The 12506-nt window shown below is 46.4% G+C and overlaps 1 long non-coding RNA gene across 1 annotated transcript; it reads left to right on the top strand.

Annotated features, from left to right (window-relative positions):
• The first annotated feature begins 7907 nt into the window (after nucleotides 1-7907).
• Nucleotides 7908-11011, top strand: LOC121138939. Its single transcript, XR_005875803.1, has 3 exons — nucleotides 7908-8143; nucleotides 8356-9862; nucleotides 10755-11011. It is a non-coding gene; the product is annotated as an uncharacterized LOC121138939 (long non-coding RNA).
• The last annotated feature ends 1495 nt before the right edge of the window (nucleotides 11012-12506 follow it).

Here is a 12506-nt window from a genome sequence, read left to right as displayed (position 1 = left end):
GCTGATCCAGAGGACCCAGGTTCAATTCCTAGCACCTACAACTATTTGTAACTCCAGTTCCAGAGGAACTGACACCCTCACACCAATACACATACAATTATTTTTAAAAAGCAATTGAAATGGAAATTCTAGAATTAAAAAACACAAGTTAATAGTAGGCCATTGATAGATTTACAGTTCACTTGGTAAGCCTGAGAGACTTTCTGAATTACAAAATAACTTTTAAAATAACCAGAGATGGGTGCAGGAAAGCAATACAAAAGAAAGGAGATGGTTCCCAAAGGGTATGGATATCAGTTCTCACACACACACACACACACACACACATCCACACACACACATCCACACTCACACACACACAGACACACACACACTCACACACACACCACACACACTCACACATACCACACACACTCACACACACTCACACACAGACAGACACACACTCACACACACTCACACACACACAGACACACACACACTCACACACACATACCACACACACTCACACACACACAGACACTCACTCACATACAGACACACAGAGACACACACTCACACACACAGACACAGACAGACACACAGACACAGACACACACACTCACACACACAGACACACACACACTCACACACAGACACACACACACACACCACACACACCCCCCACACACTCACACACACACAGACACACCCCCACACTCACACACACAGTTCAAGTGCCACGAAGGCAGATAAGAGAGAAACACAATGTGAAAGGCTAGCCACAAATTCAAGGAGGAAATCCGAATAGGATTTCAAGGGACTCAACTAGGTGCTTTATCTAGTACGAGTCTAGGGACAGACCTGACAGGGGTGTCAAGGGAATGAAGAAAAGACAAACGCAGATACTCAGAAAGCTGGGGTAGGGTGGTCTGGACTCTTGGCTGGAGAAACTACAGCACTGTAAAAGCTCAGCATGTTTATTATATAGAGTTGAACAGAGAGTCAAGGTTATGTACAGCTGAACAAGGAGACAGGGTTATTACACACAGCTGATCAAGGAGGCAGGGCTATTACACACAGCTGATCAAGGAGGCAGGGCTGTTACACACAGTTGGTCCAGGAGATGGGGTTAGCCAGTCTCTGGAGGGCGGCAGTCTTCAGGCTGAAAACATCCAGAGAGGAGTTATGGTGAACCTTTACTGACAACATTTGCACATGGACCAGAAGAAAAGGTTTTGCCATTTCTCACTGAGCCTCATCCCCAGGGAAGGCTTTGCTGTTCCTCCATGAGTCTGATGAGACTCTGGGGTCCCTGACATGGCAGGTTCATGTCAACACATACATTCACTCAGGCTTCCTCTGCTCCCAGCAACTGTGGTCACTGACTTTGCCAGTCTGAACAATATGCTGGCAGCACAGGGCCAGTTCTTCCAGGACTTGTGGGTGCTGCTCTGGATAGTACCATCCATTACACACACACACACACACACACACACACACACACACACACACACACACACCCGGTATATTTGGAGAAGAGGGATTTCTGGTACATAGTCTTTCTTGAGTCATAAATGGAAGAGTAGAGTACCTGTAGTTACCATCTGTAGTAGCCCGATGTTGTTGTGACAATCTGTAGAAGCCTGTGAGGGGCCGTCTGTGTGAGCCTGTCTTTTGGGTGCTTCTGTTGGATCCAGCCTACTTTCCTGGTTTGTACATGAGAGGGGGAGTATGGATTAAGAAAGATACAAAGGAAAAGACACAGACATAGAATAGAGTTGGGAGGGCAATCCAGTGGACACTGAACACACCAAGTTTATTCTTCAACATTCTAATATACCCAAACCAAAAAGGGGGAAATGGCAAAAGACTTCTTTAGCATGATACAAGGAATAGAGTTTCTTTCTTAATTCTCCAAACATTTAGTAACAATGCTTTAGACTAAATCTCTCAGTATCTGGCCTTGAGGGTTAAGAGTAACCACACTTTAGACCAAGTTTCTTGTTATTTAGATTGGACATCCATGCCTAAGATCAAACATTCTACAGTAGCCACACCTTAGGACTTTAGGTCTTACAACTTGGATCTTGGAAGAGTAAGGATAGTTTTGAAACCTCTGACCTGAAGCCAAGTTGAAGGGAAGCCATTTTTATGAACCTCAACAGGTACCTTCTAAAGTAGAGGTATTTCTCAAATAAGGACAACACATGAGAGCCAGAAAAGAACTGGGATTGCTTGACATCACAGCTGAGCTCCAAGTCACAGCAGCACACGAGACAGACACCTGGATCAGAGGGCAGCAAGTGCTAAGCCCATCCTGATTCAGAAGACAAGGAAGAGGAAAGCAAACCAAAGAAGAAAGGACCCAGAAACCAGGAAGCTTGGGCCTGCAGATGGAACCAGTTATGGGAGGAATCAGTTCCAGAGGAGCGCTCATGCACCCATCAAAACAGGCAATCGAGAAACCCTGTCTCCAAAAAACAAAACAAAACAAAAAACAACCCAAAACAAAACAGGCAAGGCCCGGAAGGCACGCCTGGTTGTTTTTTAGGTAGTCTATGTCAAGTGCACACAGGGGACCATCCTTCTACTCGGAAAAGTTGATGTGGCATTTCCACCTCTTCAGAGGCAAAGGAATCATAAGTTCAACCAAAGATTGCCTAGGTTACAGAGTGAGTTCAAGGCTAACCTGAGACCTGAGAGAGACCCTGTCTCATAATAAAGTGGGAAAGGGGAGTATTGCCTAATGGTAGTATTGCTTGGAGTGAACAAGGCCCTGGGTTCAATCCCCAGTACTGAAAGAAAAGAAAAGCATAGAAGAGGAGAGGAGGGGAGGAGAGCAGCCAGATGCCCAAATGTCCTCAAGATGTTCAAAGATGTGTAGTTTAGACACAAAAGGAAAACAAGGTTTCAAAGCAGCCCATGCTGTAGTTAAAAAGCAGCAGGCCTTCTGTGAGGGAGTAAACTTGCAGAATGGGATGTGTGGGACCGTACAAAGAAATCATAGCTCTTCAAAGAACATATCCAATGACCCCCAGCTTTCTTCCCAATAGTGTTACCTCTATTTCTTTTTTTTTCTTCCGCCCCCCCTCCTCCCACTGGCCTAAAACTCACTGGATAGAACAGGCTGGCATTGGCAACGAACTCACACCGATCTGACTGCCTCTGCTTCAGAGTGCTGGCATTAAAGCTGTGTGCCATCATGTCTGACTTTACCGATCCCTGTAGACACATGTGTGATTTGGGACTAATGTTGATATGTTATTTAGGGATGAAAAGGACAGGGGAAAGGAAGGGAGATTGAGTAGGAATATTTTGGTTAAAATTTGGAGTCTGACTAGGGGAATGGACAATAATAGAAACAATGATTGGGTTGTAAGTACAGAACATTTTATCTTTTCAAAATAAGTTAATGGCACCGTAAATGAGGACCGGGTCCTACTGTTTGAAAGCTGTCACTGCCTGAAACCCGCAAGCAAAGGTGTCGCTGCTTAACCTTAGTGGTGTTCCCCATAAAACATTAAGCCAGATGTGGCTTGAATTCCAGAAGGGGGAGGCAGAGGCAGGCAGAGTTACAGGCCAACCAGGTTCACGTCGACAGCCTGACTCAAAAACAAAAAGGCTACATCAGTTTCCGAGTTACCAAGCTATCATTTGGTGTGCTGTTTTGTTTCTCAAGACAGGATCTCACTATTGATGCCGCCCTGGGACTGGCTACATAGCTGAGAATGACCTTGAACTCCTGACCCTCCTGCCTCCACATCCCAAGAGCTGGGATTACAGGTGTGCTGAGAATGACCTTGAACTCCTGACCCTCCTGCCTCCACATCCCAAGAGCTGGGATTACAGGTGTGCTGCCACCATTTAGGAGATGGAAACTGAAGGAGAAGTTTTTAGAGAGTGGACACAGGCAAGGCCGATCTGTCCTAGAGGTGTTAATTTTGAAATTAGAGGTGGGGGGGGAGACCCTTTTCTACATACAAAGTTATAAAATCAGTTTGTCCACCTGAGCCACTGGCTGGAGTATTGTGGGAGTAACTGGCGGTCAGGGGTTATGAAGAGGAAAGTCTGTGTTCTAAGGGTGGAAACTCTTGGAGCCTATGTTTTAGGAACTTTGAAACCCAAACCATTAGGGACAGGGTTTAGTCAGGAGGAAAACTTTGCTAGCTGAACATCTAACTGAGGGTTCATTATCTAGAACATACAACAGTCCAAACCTAAGCAAAAAAATCGAACAACCCAATGAAAATGGGCTAATGAACAGATGGATGGCCCTCACCTCAAAAGATGAAGGTCAAGTGGCCAATTAACTGAAATAATTAGGAACAGGGTTTAGCCACTGACTAAAAAGTTTCACCCTAGTCAGTCCAAGGGCTGATTGAATTCGAAAGCTCATATCTCAGATTAACTAACACTGGGGCAACAGTTCACTTGAAAACACAAAATAGCCTTGAAGTAGAAGCTGAAACTCTGCAAGTGGGGGGAGGGGGTGGGGAGCAGGGAAAACAAGTTATAGACACTGTTATGGACTTTCTGCATAAGAATCAAGTTGCTCAACCTGACAGAGAAATGCAAATTAAAACTGGAGATTTTATCTCATCCTAGTCATAATGGCAGTCACTAAAGAAACAGCAAGCAGTTTGGTGAGGATGTGGGAAATCCTACACACAGCTGGTGGGGATGAAAACTGTCGTGGGGTATCCACCTGAGAAGACTCCTCAGACATGGGGTTAAGCCAAAAGAAAGTCTCTTTTAGCTGGACAGTGACTACACTGGGTGTTCGGGATCCCAGTGAAGCACTTAGCCTTTCTCACTGTGAGCTTTCAAGCATAAAAACCATGTTCTGGATTGACATACCTCAGTTAACAAGAACAGTTAGCCTGAAGCAGAACTATGGAAGCCAAAAAGCAAGGTTAGTTCATTCAGAGACTTTCCCAGAACTATGGGCTTCAATGGACCAGGTCTTTGTTTTCATGTTTGGAAGATGGTGCTGTCTATGTACTGAGTATCTATAGCCTGAGTGGCATTTCCATCATAAAATCAGTTGTGCTAAGGTCCAGGGTCCTCCTATGGTCTGAGGCCCTATTGAAAAAAAATGAGTTCAGCCTCTGGAAATCTGTATGGAAGTTTCTCAAAAAAACAAAAAGAGAAAACTAGGCACGGTGGTACATATAATCCCAGCATTCTGAGAGGCAGAAACAAGATGATCAGTACTTTAAGATGATCCCTGGCTACATTGGAAGTTCATGATCAACCTTGGCTACAAAAGACTCTAGTCTCAAACAAAAAAATAATGACAAATATCAAACAACAACAAAAAGTACAAATATCTGGGCATTGGTGGCTCACGCCTTTAATCCCAGCACTCAGGAGGCAGAGGCAGGCAGATCTCTGTGAGTTCGAGGCCAGCCTGGTCTACAGAATGAGTCCCAGGACAGCCTCCAAAGCAATACAGAGAAACCCTGTCTCGAAAAACCAAAACCAAAACAACAATACCAACAACAACAAAGCACAAACAAACAAGCAAAAGACAAAAAGTAGATCTAGAGAGGTGGCTCAGTGATTAAGAGAACTTAATCTCTTGCAGAGGACCCAAGTTCAGTTCCCAGAACCTATATGGCAACCCCCAGCCATCTGCAATTCCAGTTTCAGGAGACCTAACACCCTCTTTTGGCCTCCACAGTCACTGAACACACACTTGAAGTCAAAGCACTCATATACATTAAGGAAAAAAGTAAATCTTGAGAAAATAAAAAGTTAAAAACCAAAACCGAAAAACAGCCACACTGCATGCATGACTCAGTTATACCACTCCTGGTGTTTACCTAAAGAACTCCAAATGAACACATCACAGAGACCCTTGCACATCAGTGTTTACTGCAGTACTGTTCATGGTAAGTAAGTTATGGACCAACCTAAGTATTCCATCAGAAAAACATGGGTAAAGAGTCCCTCTCACACACAAAGGAATAGTTTTCAGTCATGATGAAGAACGAAGCCATGTCCTTCAATGGAAAGTGACTACAACAGAAGAATAAGCAAATTAAATCAGTTTCAGAAAGACAAATACTTTTTCTCCTTTGTGGTTCCTAGATTTTTGTTTGTTTGTTTTTCGAGAGAGGGTTTCTGTATATTGTTTTGGAGGCTGTCCTGGGTTCCTAGATTTTATATAGACAAATACAAACTTTTTTTTGTTTTTTGAAACAGGGTTTCTCTGTATAACAGTCCTGGCTGATGTGCTACTTGCTTGGTAGACCAGGCTGGGTCCAAATTCACTGAGATTCTCCTGCCTCTGCCTCCCAAGTGCTGGGATCAAAGGTGTGCACCATCACCATCTGGCAAGCATGAATATTTTGCTTGTATTTATGTATGTATGTGCACCACATACGTGCCTGGTGCTGGGAAAGGTCAGAAGGGGCCGTTAGATCCCCTGGAACTGCAGGTACAGATGATGTGAATGACTATGTAGGTGCTGGGAATCAAACCCAGACCCTCCAGAAGAGCATCGTGTGTTCTCAACTGCAGAGCCATCTCTTCAGCCCCTTGCTTGTTGGTGGTAGGGTTTCCTGCTCTAGGAACTGTTTGGGAGAAATCAGGAGCTTGACCATCAGACGCCCTCAAGACAGGTTTGGTGTCTCATTTTGTCAGCCAAACTATGTGCCTGCAGCTTCCGTCCTTGGGGTGACACAGACTCATAGGAAAGCCAGTTTGCCAATGGAACTTGCATAAAGGCCTGTTCCAGGTCTCTGTGCCATGCCCTTGGGGGGGCTTCCTTAGAAGTGTCACAAGCTGTCCCTTCTCCCTCCCTCTCTCCTCTGGCTTCCTGGATTTACAAAGTAGATCTTTGTCTCTGTCCTTGAGGTCTTACAGGAGGATGGGAGTCCTGACTAGTTAGAAGGTTCAAAGGAGTAAAGCTGAAAACCTTGGTTTTCTCAGAACCACAGCTTTTGGCTACAAGATCCCTTGCCCCAAACCGCGGGACATTCAGCATGGGGGCTGGAGGGCACCTAGGAGAAAGTTGAGAATAGGCGATACCAAAGAATGGACGTCAAGTCAGGAGTCTGATCAAGGAGACAACTTTATTTCATCCCAAAGGGATTTAAATAAGGGAAGGGAGGAGGGGAAGAATGGGGGTGTGCTGCAGCTGTGATGAGCCTGGCGGAGCAAAGGTCAGGGGGAGGGGTAGCCCTCTGTGCTGCCCGGAAACCTAATTCCCAGGGCAAGAGGGGGGGGGGTAGAACCTCCTGTGTTGCTAGGTAACCTGACTGTAGGTTCTTACTTTATCTAGCTCAATCTTTCCTATGTCCTCACCTAACTCCTGGCGGGATTGGGGGCTTTCTGTTGAGCTAATCTTTAACTGATAATTAAGCTGCAGGCCTGTTTCGGGAATCTAGCAGAGGGAGCAGGGTGGTCCAGAGTCATGCACTCTCTATGAGGGTTGAGTCACATCTTCTCTTATGAGTACGTGAGGCAGCCATATCTGGATGATGGCCGGAGGACCCTGACAACCCCTCACCACCTCGCTGCCCAGACAAGCGTCAGAGATGCCTTGGCCACTCAGGACTACCCGTCCAGACTTCCTCTGCTCCCTTTATGGCACCCCACCAGTGGCCAGCATATGCCATAACCTCAGCAAGAGAAAGGGGACAAAAAGGCTCACCAGTCCTTGTTTCCATGAAGAAGGGCTTAGAACCCTTGGAGGTGGTGGCAGTAAATATGTGCTATAGAGCAGGCACAAAACAGGCTCGGCGCCCAGGCTCACGAAGAAGGCAGGCCTGAACCTCACCAGCCACACTCGACATCCCAGCCAGGGACGGCGAAGGATACAATCTCAGCACCAGATACAGAGCTGGGATCGGCCCAGGCTGGTGTCTGTGATGGCTGATCCACAGGGCACATTGGTCACAAGGGCGGTTTCTCCTCTCAACATGCAGACCTTCTGTCCTCCATTCCAGTCTCACTGTGGCTGGGTAAATGTCTATCCAGAGTAAGGCACATGGAATCTGAACCAATGAGGTCTGGAGCTAACGTTAATGCAGTTAAGCCCATCAGCCCTCGTGACTCATAAGAATAAACCACTGTCGCTTGGCTTGCTGAAGACAAGACAAAACCTCCCCAAATTCCTTTGCCTGGGACATGCAGGATTTTAAGGAAGACAGCGGTAGTTACTCTCCTTTTAGGGAGAGGGGGCGTGGTGGGCAGGAGTGGAGGGTTAAGGGAGAGGGGGCGTGGTGGGGAGGAGTGGAGGGTTAAGGGAGAGGGAGAGCTGGGGAGGAGCCAGCTCCGAGGGATGGCATCTCTCCACCCTCCCACCCCCGCTTCGGGTTCCTGCAGCCTTGTGGCAGATGCTACATTGAACCCTTCTGGTCCAAGGCAGGGCAGTCCAGGAGGATGGCGGAGCTGTGCTGTCTGTGAACCAGGGATTGGTGTTGCTGCTCACTGTGAGTTTCATGAGAGAGAAATTTCCTTATGTTTCATGTCCATGTGGGTCCCCAGTGCCAGGGAGCCCCTGTTTCCCTGTCTCCCCATCTCAGTGCTCTGTTGAGGGCTAATGAGGCTGGGTACAGAGCTGAGGGAGGAGAAGTAGGAGTCTGTGTTAGATTAACTCTGCGTCACCTCTTGTAGCACATGTGACCTCCTTGAGTCTCAATTTCCAGTGATGGGGTTATTGTGAGGGGCATCACAGAGCAGGGGGGGTTGTAAGTGTGCAGCCGCTCTCTGAGTCCCCCAGCCATTTCCCCCACATCCCTCTGGGATTGGCCTTTGTGATGTTGGGAACTAAGAAGGTGTTGGAGATGGCTTGGGTGCTGTGCCGCTGTCATCAGAGGAGACCAAAGTTAGGCAGGAAGCACTGTGAAGGCCTGTAATGTTCCAGCGGCCTGGACTGGACACTTCTAGTGGCTCACTGTCAAAGGCTCTCGATGTAGGAAGCTCCAGCTGCCTGGGCGAGGCCAGGCACGCAGGATCCAAAGATAAAGGCATGCCCTTTAGTTGCTGTGTCTTGGCATAGGCCTCTGAAGCAGGGACTGAGTCCAGGAACACAGGCCATTTGGCCAGCATTTACATCTGGCCCGGAAACGAAGCTCCCATGGCTCTGGGACTTGTCTATATCAAAATCCAGATGTCAGGGTCTGCCTGGGCAGAGTCCAGGGCTCCTGGATTCTAAGACCAAAGCTCTTCTGGCACTGGGATCTGCTCACTTCCTCCCATGCTGCTGCTTCTCTTTTTATTTGTCATCTCTCTATCTATCTATCTATCGATCTATCTATCTATTATTAATTTTTTGAGACGGTGTTTCTCTGTGTAACAGTCCTAGCTGTCCTAGAACTCGCTCTTGTAGACCAGGCTGGCTTCAAACACACAGAGATCTACCTGCCTCTGTCTACCGAATGCACCCAGAAAGGCATGCAGCACCAGCCTCTCCCCAGTCCTCGGCCAGAGCGAGCACGTTACCCCTCAGCCCCATTTGCAGGAGCAGGACAGTGCACCCAGCCAGAAAGCCGCGGCCTAGAGGTCTACCGTGATTCCTGCCCCGAGCATCTCAAAAGCCGAGCGGTGCAGGGCACGGTGTTCGCTTACCCTCTACCTCCCGCTCACCTCTCCTCCGTGGGTCCCTCCTCTCCTCCGTGGGGCCCGCCCTCTCCTCCGTGGGTCCCGCCTCTCCTCCGTGGGGCCCTCCTCTTCTCCGTGGGTCCCGCCTCTTCTCTGTGGTGTCTGCCTTCCCTACGCGGTGTCTACATCCCTTCCACGGCCCACAGGATAGGGCCAGTTTTCCTCCCTTTTAATAAATTGGCTCGCTAATTTTTTGTGGAAGCTGCTTGGAGTTTTCCAGATTCGCCTGAAGATACCTAACTTTCCCGGCGGAGCACGATAACTACAGGTAAAATTCCTCTCATCAACCGAAATTAATTAGAGGTGAATTTTACAACTCAGTACTTTAAAATTTGGTGGTAGGAATACCTTTTTTATACCATGGCAGATAATTTAACAATGCAGAACGTTAGAGATCTCACTGCCAATGTCATGGATTATATATTGGGAGACAATTATGATATATTTCAAATGTATTTGTGTCTGATGCTCATGATTAACTTCCTCATACATATAATCACATGGAAGAGAGTCAATAAGAAGACAGATTGTACAGATGATTAGAAAATTAGAGTCAAAAAATCAAAATCTTCAGGAAAAGGAGGAATTGTCTACCAGAGTAGATAACTTGGAACTTAAACAGAACAACCTTCAAGACACAATTGATTACATGTCCACTGCAATTATGGCCAAAATCGAGTCCAATCAGGAGGAAACTATCAAATTATCAGGAACAATTCATTCCAGGCCTGAAAACAATGAACGACTAGCAGATAGGATGATATTCCTAAAAGGCAACTTACACACCATTCAGGCCTCTAGAGATGACAGTATGAAATGCTTGGAATCATGCTTAACTGACAAGTCCAAGGAACGGGCAGATTCTATTAGGTGCTTAGAAAAATTTTTGAGCTAGGAATTCCAATCACTTAGAGACACAGTGGTTACAAGACTGCAGATCTTAAATGATATACAATCTGACACATCAGATTCAGAAGCACTGGCCACAGGTTGCGGGGAGTGATCATTGGTATATAGGACCTTTTGTAAATATTGCCAGCTGTGGAGGACTCTAAATTAGGATAGTAGGATAATAGAAGCCATCTTACTATTCCTACTGCATTCTTAGAGACTAACAGTTAAGTTTCTGTTTCTCTGTGTCTGCTTATCTTCCTGTACAGCATACTTTCAAGGCCTGCAGGCCAGGCTCTCCCACCCTTCTGCCACCTGGCCTGCAGTCCAGACTCCACTAACTGCAGACTTGTGTCCGTGGAACACACCCTGCCTATCTTCAAGTGACCCTGAATAAGAACATTCTGTGGCCTGGTTACTAGGCAACGACCCCTCCCTCATTGTCCTGCATTCCTCTGCCCCCATCCCCCTGCCTCATTTCCCTATATAAGCTTGTATGAAATCCTCAATAAACAGAGCTCAATCAGCCATGTTGTCTTGCTCCCATTTCTCGTGTCTCTTGTCCCGTCATTCCAGGTTCCCGTGGGCTAGACCTTCGTTGTGCCCTGCCGGTCAGGGCAATAGGTCATGACAGGGGTTCCTGTACACCCTTTAGACGGTGTGAGGAACTTCCTAGGGGTTTTAAGTCACCTCATAAGGCCTTTCCAGTAGCTATGACTGAAAGGTCAGAAACGCTAAGGCACCATAATGGTTCCATCACTTACCAGTGGGAACCGATACAGATGAAGGACCTGAAGGGGGCTAAGCCGGCCATTGTTTCTTATGGGGTCCATAGCCCCTAGGTAAAGGAATTGTTGAACTCTTGGGCAAGCATAAATAAAATAACACCAAAAGATTGGGATCATCTGATGTCAGTGGTACTAGACAATTTGTCTCAAACACAATGGAGGGCTTTGTGGAGGGAGGAAGCAAAGCTGCTCAAACTTCAAGGCCTAAAGAAAGGTTTTGAGGCTCCCTAAGATAAGATTCTTAGTGCTAAGATAAGTTCTTAGTGAAGGTGAGTATGCTGATTCACAGGCCCAGGCTCAATTTGACAACCATATACTTTCTTTATGCCATACAGCAGCTATGAATGCTTTGAATAAGGTTCATGAGCCAGGAGAAAAAATACAGCCATGCACCAAGGTGATACAGGGTCCGAGAGAACAGTTCACTCAATTATTAGAATGACTGTCCAAGGGGCAGTTATTACAGTTAAGAGCACTGACTGTCCTTCCAAAGGTCCTGAGTTCAATTCCCAGCAACCACATGGTGGCTCACAACCACCTTGAATGAGCTCTGATGCCCTCTGCTGGCATGCAGGCAGAAGATTGTATACATAGTAAATAAATAAAATATTCAAAAAAAAGAAAGACTGTCCGAGTAACACAATTACAAGTATCTGACACAGAGTCTAGCAAAAATCCTTATATAGTCTCTAGCTTATGAGAATGCAAACCCACAATGTAAATAAATACTTTGGCCATTAAAAGTTAGATCAGTACCATTGGATAAAGTGGGTTTTACATACAGCAAACATCGAGTATAATGATCAGGACACAGGAACCTGGGTAGGAGAGGTTTCTAAGGGCCAAAAAAGGCACCAAGATGACAAATGCCCTAACTGTGAGGAGATAAGAACTTGGGTTTGAGAAGCAATCTCCAGAAGTTTAAAAAGACATCGTAATATTAGATGTTTTAACTGTGGTAGAATAGGACATGTGAGTAGGAACTGTAGGCAAAGCATTCCTAGAAATAATGCTCTTTCTAGGAATGATTCAAGCAGAAGGCCTCAGCCTTTTGGATTATGTAGGAGATGTGGCAAAGGCTGATACTAGACCAACGAATGTGAGTTGACCACAGACAAACAAGGTGACCTTTTACAATTGGGGAGCTCCTCAAGGGGCCTCTTGAAGTCCCCCATGTCTAAGTCCAGTCATTCCCAGTCACTGTGGAGGACAATTTCTCTCAGGACAATTAGA

Source organism: Mesocricetus auratus, unplaced genomic scaffold (assembly GCF_017639785.1).
Source record: "Mesocricetus auratus isolate SY011 unplaced genomic scaffold, BCM_Maur_2.0 Super-Scaffold_6730, whole genome shotgun sequence".
NCBI classification, from domain to species: Eukaryota; Metazoa; Chordata; class Mammalia; order Rodentia; family Cricetidae; genus Mesocricetus; species Mesocricetus auratus.
This window is presented reverse-complemented; position numbering and strand designations above follow the sequence as displayed.